Source organism: Papaver somniferum, unplaced genomic scaffold (assembly GCF_003573695.1).
Source record: "Papaver somniferum cultivar HN1 unplaced genomic scaffold, ASM357369v1 unplaced-scaffold_10, whole genome shotgun sequence".
Lineage (NCBI taxonomy): Eukaryota > Viridiplantae > Streptophyta > Magnoliopsida > Ranunculales > Papaveraceae > Papaver > Papaver somniferum.
In genome coordinates, this window is record NW_020618825.1 from 10,572,021 (window position 1) to 10,585,661 (window position 13,641).

A 13,641-nucleotide genomic window follows, 5' to 3' on the forward strand; every position below is an offset into this window, starting at 1 on the left:
GCTCGTGATTTTGTCCCAGGTAAATCCATTTCGAATGTTGTTTCGCACAAACGTACTAAATACTTGGATATATGTGTTTTCACATGGATATGGCTTGAGTGTTATGGATTTCTCTACTTTGGGGGAGCTCAGTGAATATACTTTGTGTTTTTTTAAGCGTTTGAAGAAACATACAGAAATTGTAATGCTAAGGTGAAAATGATTATGGGTTTTGTTTATATTGTGATATTTTGAAAAGAGGGTATGATCCTGATAGTATACCATTTACTTGTCTGGTTAAAGGGTTGTGTCTACAAGGGAAGGTTCATCATGCTGAGAGCAAGATTGTCTGATTATACGATATTGCATGTTACAGAGTCTAGTATGAGGTCGTGCAGACTGTCGACCGCACATGGCCTAGCTCTGTCAAGGGCCTTATTCTCCACAGCCCAACCATAATCTCTTTGATATTTTATTTCAAGAAAAAAAAAACTTTATTATCTTTGAAGAGATTGGAACACCAGATTCTTGGAGTGTTGCTTAATGCATCCATCCAATGAGCTAATCTATTTGTTGCTCTATATTTCAGGGGTCGAGATCGTCTGTGCCACTGCTTGTGTGTGCCCTATGTGCCATACCAATAGAAACACGCCACATCATTCCTCTCATTAACCATGACTAACTAAATAGATTTTCTATTTATACAACACTAATCGATTAGGAAAGATAATTAATTAGTTAAAGAAGATATTACAAATCCAAGAGAAAATACCGTGTTTCTATTGGTGTGGCACATAGGGCACACCCAAGCAGTGGCACAGACGATCTGGACCCATATTTCAGATGCATTTTTTATTTATAGTATCATTAATACCTCCCAAGGCCTTAGACCCATAAAATGTAAATATTAATACATGTGATTTTATCATTTGAGGTTTTCTTGGGTATTCTTATTCCTGTAGATGGACATTAACAAATAAAAGGTTCCAATTGATTAATTTTCTTTATTTTTAAAAATACGTGTTACTATACCCGTTGAGAGTAAAATTTTCTTTAGCTTATTCGTTTATAATTTTTAAAATTAAAAAAGAAATATTGACACTTTTCTTTTTACGATTGCTATAAAATATTCGACCCCATGAAAAGGTCCTACGAAAAAAATTCGCACAGCACCTTTCTAGACACAGGATCGGCTCTGTTACATGTAGAACTGTTATTAGTGGGCTTTGCAGAATTGGTGAAGTTGGTCATGCTCTGGAATTGCAAAAGAAGGTCCTGCTCTGGAATTGCAAAAGAAGATGGACAAATGGAATTGTAAGCTATCTGTTGATCCGTACGGTTTGACCATAGATACTTTATGCAAAAATGGTTTGGTAGATGAGGCGCTGAGTGTATTTTCGCAGATGATAAATGATTCAAAAGTTGCCCCAAATGTTGTTGTTTATAGTTCTTTGATTAATGGACTTATGCAAAGCAAGTTGGTTAAACGAGGCTATGGGATTGTTTGGTAACATTTTTATTCAAGGAATATCTGCCAATGCCGTCACTTACTGTTCTCTAATTCATAGTTTTAGCCAGCATAGGTTGTAGAAGGAAGCCAAGAGATATGTTGATGAAATGGTGGACAAAGGGATTTTACCCCACAGCAATAACTTACAGCCTACTAATAGATTCTCTGGCCAAAGGAAGGAAGATGCAGAAGCTGGTAACTTACTCTAGGAAATGATTTAGGAAAGTATGCTAATGTAGTTACTTATAACTCGATGACAAGAGGTCCGTGTTTGATAGGTAGGCTAGAGGAAGCATACATATACTTTGATTTGATGGTATTAAATAATATTCAAAGCACATCCAAATATTTTCTTTTTACGGAAGAAGAGCAGATAAATTAGGTGAAAAAAGCAGGATAATGCTAGATATACGCTAAAAAGTGCACGCCAAATTTTTACACCACTATGTGTCAAATTTTTATTGGCTCTCTTTTAAAACGGATCCCATATTTTCTCTGGGATAGAGTGGAGATGAAATCTACGCTGGATATAGATGAAAGATAGGAGTGTAAAATATTGGTGTATACCTAGCGGCTTCCAAGTTGTATGTGTAGATCAGGACACTGTCCTCTGACTCCTCTGTCCTATTCAGGAAGAAACCCATTTAGCCAATTGGTCACCAGGGAGTTGGCCGATGCACATCCAATTTAATGGAGCATTTTCATTGAATATGTTGGTTGATTTTGCAGTCCATTATCACCTTGTGGATCTCGATGTATATCCCATTTTCCAATCTCATCGACTTACATCAGTAAAATAATCAAGAAGTATCGTAAAAAATAATGTTGCTAATAGGAGGTATAAATTTGTTTTGGGGGATACCCATTATAAACGCTGGATGTTCTGTCTCATATATATACTAGAGATAACCCGTGCCGTAACGGTACGACATGAGACAAAATAGTTTTTGGTCATAATGATTTAAATAATTACTACAAACTATAATAATACCTTTTTTGACCCATGAGAACTTGTAGCTGTGAAAGGCTTGGATATTTTCATTATAAATTCGGTTATACTTGTAATCGATTATAATAATAATTTCTAGAAAAAAATGCCAGGTAAATTATTTTATTTTGGCCTAAATTTATATTTTTTAGTCGACCCCCAAAAATTGGTGATCTTTGATACTTCTTTGTGTTCTATTCAGACCATTATGCTGAATCTTCATCGATATTTGCAACTATTTTTCGGATGAAGATATAACACCACTCTACACGTTTTCCATATTCGATATCTGCAACACCAAATCAGGAGTTAAGAAGATGGAGGTGAATCATGATGATAAAAAAAGGATTTGGTGATAGTGATGGGTCAGTAATTGAAGGTTTAGATAACGATGCTCAATCGTGTTGTTATGGAGGAAAAGACAATCAAGATCAAGAAGATAACAAAATAAACTTAGTAGATGCAAAGGAGAAAGGTAACCATCCAAAAGGTCGAGATTTATGAAAAGATTGGGGTTTCAGTGTCAGTGTAGCTTTGATAAGGAATGTGATTCCAAGCTAGATAGTCATCACATTTGCAAGGCTAGGAAGAATGCAAGCTTGCGAGTCTACATGTCCTATCTAGGTCAATTATAAACTTTAAAATAACATTTCTTTTTTCACTAAAATTAAAATTAGACCTATGATAAAATAACATTTCCATTTTCAACTAAAATCATAATGAAATACTAAAAATTTTACATGTTGTAACCACAAATGTTTAAATGGTATTTTTTCTCTGTAGGTTGATGAAGATGGACTAATTCGATTTAAAAAAAATATGAGTCAATTTTTCTAATTTTTTTTTTTGAACAAACAATGTGGGTTTTACATTGTTGTAACATTTATTTGTAAGGATTTTTTTTGGCACATTAATTTTCTTAATGAAATAATTATGAGGGTTAGAAATGCATGTATCCATAATTGATTGAGGTTACAAATTTTATATCCGTTAGATGTGCTTATCTGAGATGAGATTGGGATGGTCGGATGCAACGTTTGTCTCTCAAAATGTTATCTGACCATCCAAGACTCAAAAACCCTTCTGTTTTGAATTATAGATAATAATAATAGAAATATCAAGTTAATTGGTGTGATACATATGTACCATAAATATGAATATATGCAAAATAATATTAATAATATCAAAAACACATATGCTCTACCTAATGGGGCAACCTAAAAAACAAATTTATCATTTACACCTTACACGGAAGGAATCCAATGGAAATGAAAAACAAATTTTGGACCATTACCCGTATATGATGAACAATTTACCACTGTATGTTAATATTTTATGCTCAATTGCAATGAACTGGACAAATGTACAACACAAAACTAAAAATGCGTATAAAATGTAATGATGAAGTTTAACAACAACAAAAAAAACCGATCGAATACACATCCAAATTTTGAACCAACCATTTGCTTTGAATACATTTCCGTTCACATTTTTTTTTTGGGTTAAGCTCGCAACGAATTTGAAAAAAAACATTACTTAATGGACGGGTATCGTCATTTCATTACTTCTCAAAATTTTAACAAAAGAACAGATTTGGATACGTGAATATTTGGGTAATGTGGCACAAACTCGTACATGTTGTTTTTCAAAAATATGCCTCTACTTCAAGTGAGAGCTACCGACAATGATAAAAATAAAAAACAGGTTAATCGTTAACGTGGAGAGATGTTGCAAGTCTGCAAATACTCATTCCCTAAAAAAAAAAGGTCCACCTGATTATGATTTAAGCAAAAGAAAAATCTATGAAGAAGGTAAACTGAATATACTCTCCAACCAATCTGGCATAAAGCTTTTCAAGTAAATAGGCGGATTTTTGCAGGGGACTTCTTCGTAAGCTAGAGTGTGTCCTTGTGTAACAGATGAGATACTTCCTAAAATCTCAACGTGCTTTAGAACATATACTCTAAAAATTTGGGAAGATGAATGAAGATTGAGCAACCAAATTCATACGCGAGATTGAAACGTGATCAGCTATTACATTTCTCTTATCTTTTGGAAAATCACAGATGTTTAGTGCAACTTTATATAGCCTTCTCTCCACTGGTCAATGATTGGGTAATTAATGAGACTACTAAAAGAGGATATTGGGACTGTGCAACTGATGGACTAATGAAGGTAAATAAATAAAAGGAATTTTTAACCGTTAAATAATGTTAATTTGTGTTATGCTTTAAATAATGACGATATACCATTTGGAGTGTCCTTTATATGGGGAAACTATAGATGTTCATCCCTATGTAAAAACACATAGTAGTGGTTTGATCGTGACCGTTCTTTATGTACCGAAACTGTCTATCTAAACACACGTACTAATGATTTGATCATGGACGTTTTTTATGTGTCCAAACTATAGATGACCGTCCAATGAGAAAGACACCAGTGTCCCTTATAATATATATATATATATTTATTTATTGATACATCCCAAACAAATTAGTGTCCTGTTAGCATCTATTTTTGAAAAAACGGTACAATTGAAACTCCATTAATTAGTACTCAATTATTTAGTAATTTCTCTAAGATAATACTCTATAATTCTCTGATCTCAATTACTATTAGTCTTATAAGAACTAAACTTCAACTCGCTGAATTAACCGTTTTGATTAGTTAATAAATTTTGCTGGTTCCAAGAATATCAATTAATAGAGTTTCAACTGTATCTTTAAAACTAAGGACGTACACCACAAGGGACGGATATGCGGTTCAAGCAACTAGCAACTAATCCACTTTCTGCCATTGTATATATATGGATGGATGCCCCTCTTGAGTGTGAAGGGTAGCTAACCATTAGTGCATTTTACTTGCAACCCGTCACTCATGGAGACAAAAAATAAAAAAAAATCAGTCATGGAGATTGGAGACATCATTTGGTCCCCTTTTTATTAACTTGGTCCACCTTTAACGAGTTTCTTTCGAATAGTATTTCTAGGCTACCTTTGTCGAGTCTAATTACTCCTGTCAAGCAACCTCATTCGTATATGAATGACGAATACACGTTGTCCCGCAACTGAGCCACGTTATCAAGAATACAAAATAAAACTTGGCTAAGTTAGTTGAGATACAAAGCTGTTCAAATTTGTCCTCCCAGCCTACCAATAAATCTATGATTTTGGTTGTTCACATAGATGATGTAACCAACGGTTTCATTTTTCTTATTATATCATTCACTAGAAATAACTCGTGTCGTAACGGCACGGCATGAGATTAATAGAGAGTTCTAATAATTATTTAGAGATAGTTCGTGCCGTAACGGCACTGCTTTAATATGATATCTAACTGGTGTAATTTTTTTTTTACAGACTTTAAATCGTGTTCCTTTGCAAGTTAGTTTTCTATTTTGTTTTAAGCGAAAATAATGTCTATAAATACATTGTAAAATTATTCATATACAGTATCCAAAAACGAACACAAAACCATTTAAGTAATAGTGTGTATGCATATTTCACTTATGAGTTATGAATGGAAATAAACAAAAAAATCTCATTTCACATTAGATTCATCATGCCACCACTAAATCCAATTAATGTATGTATGATATATTATGATTTCATTTAATGTTTCTTTGAATATCTTGAGTCAAGTGTTTATGCAATAATTAAAAATTAATAAATTTGATTCATAATGAGAGGGATTACAGAAACGACGACCGTCGGATGTCTTTCGCTGGGATGAGACTGGAATGGTCGGATGCAACGTCTATCTCTCAAAATGTTATCCGTCCGTCCAAAGCTCAAAAACCTATGATGTTTTGTATTATAGATGTCCCATTAATTTTTCATAATAAATTTTTGTTGTTTTTTTATACATTAAATTGTTTGAATAATCCTTGAATTCTTTTTCTTGGGTCTAATAGACATGATGTTATCAATTTCATCTAAAACATGATGATATCAATTTCATACTAGCTAGCTTAAACATGGATGGGAAAAATTCAAGTCAAATTCATCCTAGTTTTTTTTGAATAGTTTTTTTTTCTTATCTCAAGACAGGATGCATCCAGTTTCATCCACGTGATTTTTCAATTATTTTTTTCAATGTTCGTTTAAATCAGGATGCAACAAGTTTAATCCTACATTTTGTTTTGAAAAAAATATCTCGAATTTACTATCAACAGCGGATCTTGTTTTGTAGATCATCTAAAACCCTTTTAAAAAATATAAATTTTATTAAAATCCGATATGTATATTCGAAGTTAAAGGTTTTTTTGTGATTTGTTTATATATTGGGAAGAGAGAAAAGTTTGAAACAAAGGAAAAAAAACATAAAGATAAGGATATAATTGTCTAGCAACTTTAGTCTCCATTTCACACATACCTAATATTTACTTGTCCATTAAAACCACACTTTAGAAATATTTGAGCAATTGACCCATTTTTTGTTTTTCATATTAATTAAATATCCCATTAGTTATATATCATATATATCTCCTATAAATTTTCTAATAATAACAGTGGTGGTTGTGAGGTCTATGTGAGTGGTGGTGGAAGTAGTAGGTGGTTCTTATGATGTTGTTTGGTGTTGCGTTATGGACAATTGTTCGTGTTACAATACAATATAAAAAGAAAACATGACAATTTAATAAATATCGGGAAAAAATGTCACTTTATATGGTTATCACAAAAGATTGCTACAGACTTTTATCGAGTCTCGGCCATTACGGTTAGCTTATATAAGTGGTGGTCAGATTTTTCTTTGCAATATAGATAAATCCATGGATGATAGTTTTTTTCTTAATAAATATATACTGATCGTGTGTTACTTGAGCTTTTCTTTGCTATAATATAATTAGGTCTCGTGAAACTACCAAGTTTCAAGATTCGTCTGAATCGTCTCTGTGTTACAGGTAAATGAAATATTCCTCAATATTCGGGTATTTTTCAAAGTTTTTTATTCTTTCGATTATTTTAGTTAATTTTCAATTCGAATTTTGAAATTTTGGGTATCTAAAGTAATGAATATAGTATAAATAGTCATTTGTAAATGTCTGGGTTTTGTTAGAGTTTTCCAGTTAATGACATTGGTTCTATCATCGTACTTACCAGAGCTTAATTTTCAGTTATGATGGGAAATGCAACCAGGTGGTTCTCAGTTTTTAATGACACCAAAATGAATGATGAACTGTAAACTTAATTTGTTAACCAATAGTCTTTTGATTTGCTAATTTGAAAGTTACTACTCTATCCATACGATTATTAACTTGATATCAGTTAAGATGTACACATCTTTGTATTGAACTTTTTAATGTCAGTACGTTTTGTATATATTTTTTTTTTCACTTAAGGTCCTAAATACAACTCCGTCCGTCCACTATTAAATGACCTAGTTAAAACTTGCATTATTTTTAAGACAAACAAAGAAAAAGAGTATTTTTAAACATACTTTACAATTATATCCTTACGAATAATAATTAGTGAAATTTTGAAATGGTTTATCTCTCAAACTACACTACGGATGTTCGCAAACTTCGTACCATTTAAAAGCATTTTAAAATACCTACGTAACGAATTTAAACATGCCTATCAAATTATGCATATTTCTTATAATCAATTAAAATGATAATTTTAGAAATATCTCCTTGTTTATTGATATAGGTCACTTAATAATGGGACAAAATCTACAAATAAATAAGTCACTTAATAATGGGACGAAGGGAGTAGAACTTTAATTTTAAGTTGTGATTTTGATTAACAATCCAAGCAGTGTGGTACGACTGGGCACCTGGCCTTTACTAGAATCCCATAGGAAGATTTATGGTGGCTACTGAACCTTGCCAATCTAAATGATTGTGTGAAGCATTATATAAAAAAGACACCATTATCTATTATTACTACTTAATTTGTAGACTTTTTGTACTTCCGTTTTTGTTTTCCCTTATTTGAATAAAATGCATACACATTTTAACTTTTATGCACAATGCCAGAAACAAATGAAAAACTCTGGTCATTTCTACCTTACTGACAAGGGAACATACCTCTGCCGTAACAGCATGGATTAAGCCCTAGTCATTCATAAAAGATAACTTTTTTACACCCAACAAAGATACCATTCAAAGCAGGTGTGGATGCCGTTAAATTCTCAATAGGATCGTATCCCTTTTCTCATTAATCTCAAACTATTTATATGTTATAATAGTCGGCATTGCCTTGATTCTCAAGGAATCATTTTCCTAGAATAACTCTGTTTACATAGATATCAACTCCTATCTATAGAAAGATATATTCTCCTAATACCCTCCCTCAAGATGGAGCATGTAGATCCAGAATGCCTATCTTGGACAAGAGAGAGTTAAATTGAGCTTTCCCCAAAGGTTTTGTGAAAATATCTGCTAATTGCACTGTTATAGGAGTGTATGACGAAGATATGATCTTACTTGTTATTACATCTCTGACAAGATGACAATCCACTTCAATATGCTTTGTTCTTTCGTGAAACACTGGATTTTGTGCAATGTATAATGATGACTGACTATCACAGTATAGATTCATTCCTTGAGTATGATGAACACCCAAATCACCAAGTAATTTTTTTAACCATTTTAACTCACATGTCACAGCTGCCATCGACCTATATTCTGCTTCTACAGACGAACGAGAGATTGTATGCTGCTTCTTAGTTTTCCAAGACACAGGTGAGAAACCAAGAAGGACAAACCAACCAGTTAATGAACGCCTTGTCAATGGACAACTTGCCCAATCCGAATCACACCATCCTTTCAAATGGAGAGAACTATTAGAACGTAAAAGTATACCTTGGCCAGGATTTTTCTTCAAATATCTAACTATACGGAGTGCTGCTTCCCAATGTTCTACTCTGGGTTGTTGCATAAATTGGGACAATATATGCACAGAATATGCAAGATCTGGTCTCATCACTGACAAGTATATCAAACGACCCACTAATCGTCTATATTTATCCACATCCTCTAGTAATTTTCCTTTTGCTAAAGCTAGACGGTGATTTGTTTCTAGTGGAAATTCTGCAGGCTTTGCTCCCAATAATCCAGTCTCCATAATAATGTCAAGAGCATACTTCCTCTGGCATATGTAAAATCCTTGTCTACTCCGTGCCACTTCTAGTCCGAGAAAATATTTCAACTTTCCAAGATCTTTCATTCTGAAACAGTGACCCAAGTATTTCTTAAAATTATGAAGTTCGAGCAAATCATTGCCTGTTACAATTAAATCATCAACATAAACCAATACGTTAAGTTGCATCTTCCCTTTTGTCATTGTAAAAAGTGAATCATTTGAATATGATTGTGTAAATCCATAATTCTTCAAAGTTGTAGATAACTTTGCAAACCAACATCGAGGTGCCTGCTTCAAATCATACAACGATTTCTTCATTCTACATATCATATTAGGATTTACCTTAGCAAACCCTAGAGGTATCTTCATGTACACTTCTTCTTCCAAATCACCATGAAGAAATGCATTATGTACATCCATTTGATGAAATTCCCAGTTCTTAACCGCTGCAACTGCCAGAAAAGTTCGTAATGTCGTCATCTTTGCCACGGGAGCAAACGTCTCATTATAATCTAAACCCTCAACTTGATGATTACCAAAGATCACCAATCTTGCTTTCAAGCGTACCATATTTCCATTTTCATCTCTCTTTTCTGTATAGATCCATTTACTTCCTAATGCTTTATTCTTAGTTGGAAACTCCACCAACTCCCATGTTCCTTGTTCTTCCAAGGCTCGGATTTCTCTATCCATAGCTGTTCGCCAACCTGGATGTTTCATAGCTTCTTTAAAGATCTTTGGCTCATTTGTTGGATTAACTTCCGCAAGATATTTTCTATGCACAACGGAAAAACGATCACAACTAACATAATATGTTAAATGATAAGGTGTACTTGAGGTAGATGATTGTGCAAATTGAGGAGAAGATGGACTATTTTCTCGAACTGTATGCGTCACAAAACCTCTGAGTCTAGTCGAAGGAATCTTCTTACACTCTCCCTTACCCATCTCATTGATATTGTTATCTACCACTGTCTCTGTTGGTGCACTACATTCATTGTCATCACTAGAATCTGATATGATCTATTGTTCTTTCTCCTCTATCTGTTCTATTGGTCGTGAAGAGCTGTCCTGTATATCTTCACCACTTTCTGGAAGTTCAGTTACACTTCTAGGTAACGGTAACTCCTCCACATCCTCATCATCACTCCAACATGCTTCATTACTTGGTGTTGCATTATTTGGAAGCTGTTCATCTTTTATCTCAATATATGGGAACTGCAGTTCATAAAAATCCACATCCCTGGACACTAAGAATTGGTGTGTGTCCAAATCATACACTTTCCATGCTTTTTTACCTAATGGATATCCAAGAAACACACATCTTCTTCCCCTGCTAGCAAATTTGTCACCTTTGTTATTTTCATTATGCACATAACACAAGCACCCAAACACATGCAACTGATCATATGGAGGTAATTTTCCAAACATAATCTCATATGGTGTCTTATTCCCAAGTAAAGGTGTCGGTGTTCTATTAATCAAGTATGATGCAGTTAATGCACACTCTCCCCAAAATTTTATTGGCAAGTTAGCTTGAAATCTTAATGCTCTCGCCATATTCATAATATGTTGATGTTTTCTCTCAACTCTTCCATTATGTTGAGGTGTACCAACACAAGATGTCTCAAATATTATACCATTAGACTTAAAATACTAACGCAAAGAATTAAATTCCGTTCCATTATCACTTCTAACACATTTGATTTCCTTGTCAAATTGACGTTTAATAAGAGAAATAAAATCAACAAACATTGACTCAACTTCTGTTTTAGTTTTCATCAAATAAATCCAAAGACCTCTTGAAAAATCATCTACTATTGTCAAGAAGTAGTGAGCTCCACAGGACGAAGGTATCTTGTAAGGCCCCCATAAATCCAAATGAACCAATTCAAATAAACTACCAGCTTTATTCTGACTTAAAGGAAAACTACTTCTACGATGTTTTGCTCGTAGACAGATATCACAAGCTTTATTGTTGTTCCTAAAAGAACCACTCACAACTGGTATTTTCTGCAACACTTTCTCTGAGGGATGTCCCATTCGTTGATGCCATAGCTCGTATGAATCCCTACTAACTGCTAACACTTTAACTGGAGGAACACCACGGATGAAATATAGTCCATCTTGTCTCTCACCCACTCCAATCACCTTCCTCGTCCACTGGTCCTGTATAACACATAATTTGTTAGTGAAATGCACAACACAAAGGGACTCATCAATCATCTGAGTGACTGAGATAAAGTTACAATTTAATTGAGGCACATAAAGAACATTATCAATCCTTAAACCACCAGGAAGAATAATGGTTCCAATTTTATCAGAGTTCGCTGTCTTTCCATCTGGTAGACCAACTGAACAATTTCTAATTGTCTTCACTCCTATCATGTCATCTATATTGCATGTGACATGATTTGTTGCCCATGTATCAACAATCCAGGAGTCACGATTCTTCTTACCTTGTAATTGTATTTTAGATTTGTTTGAATTCAAAAATTCAAGTACTTGTTGAAGTGGAGTTGTTGTTACTCCAATTAATCCAGCTCCATCTGCAGGTCCTGTACTTGTATTTGAATGCTGATTGGCTGACATACTCAAGTTGTTGGCACGGACAGGATTGGTTCTGTTATTGCCTCTTCCACCTCTTCCATATGCAAAACCACCACGACTCTACCAGAGACAAACACGCCTCGTGGTCTATCTCCCCACCAGTAAGGGTATCCAATTAATTCAAAACAACCATCTTCTGTATGTCCATCTTGTTGACGGTGGTTACACACCTTTAAACTAGTAACAGAATTAATAGTATTTCCTTTTGGGAAAGGTTGAACCTTAAAAGCCATCACATTATCTTGTCCTTCTTTAGACAGTGAAACATCAACTATTCTCAAGCGCTCATCATTCACTACAGCTTGGTATGCAGTATCAATCGTTGGCAATGGATCTCTTTCCAATAATTGTTCACGAATCGACCCATATATATTGTCTAAACCAATTAAGAAATAATGAAGATAATCTGCTTCTCTTAAAGTAGTGACTTGTGTTGCAATATCACAAGTACACAGACCACAACTACATCCTGGTGTCTTCATATATGTGATCAACTCATCCCATATTTTATTAAGTCTTCCAAAGTACACATCTACAGGTTCAGATTTTCCTTGCTTGCACTCACTGAGAGAAGATTTGAGTTGACAAGTTCTAGTTCCACTAACAACACAAAATCTATTCTTCAAGTGTGTCCAGAGAGTACTTGCATCATCATAATCTCCCAGTGTTGATCGGATAGAAGAATCTAAGGTATTGGTAATCCATGAAACAATCATAGAATGTACAACACTCAATTCCTCCACCTGATCAGCATCTCCAGTAGGTTTCTTCACAGTTCCATCAACAAAGCCAAACTTATGCTTTGCTTTCAAAGATCTTCCAATGGCTCTAGCCCATTCATCATAGTTAGTTCCCTTCAATATGATCGGGGTAATAAAAATACCTGGACCATCACTTGATCCTGGGTGATAAACTAGATCTTTCTTCGTCATGTTTGATGATTGTGGATCATCATCTTTTGTCATCTCTCATAAAAATAGTTTTAGGTTTTCTGTTTTTTTTTTTCGGCTGAAAAGAAGTTTTAAAAATTTAGGTTCAAACCAGGCTCTGAGGCCATGTTAAATTCTCAATAGGATCGTATCCCTTTTCTCATTAATCTCAAACTATTTATATGTTACAATAGTCGGCATTGCCTTGACTCTCAAGGAATCATTTTCCTAGAATAACTCTGTTTACATAGATATCAAATCCTAACTATAGAAAGATATATTCTCCTAATAGATGCCCAACATATTCTTAGCAATGCTTCCATACTCTTAACAATGCTTCCATACTCAATCCAAAAATTTTTGTATTCTAAAATAAATTATTCGTATCTAGTCCATCATTGCAGGGGTCCAACATCCACCCGTAAAAATTCGTATGGGCCTGGTTGGGCCGGAATATAAGCATTTGGTACCGCACCAGAATAACCGCACAAGATATTTACTCCATTTTATTTTTTAGCAGTGATGTCTCCTAGTTAG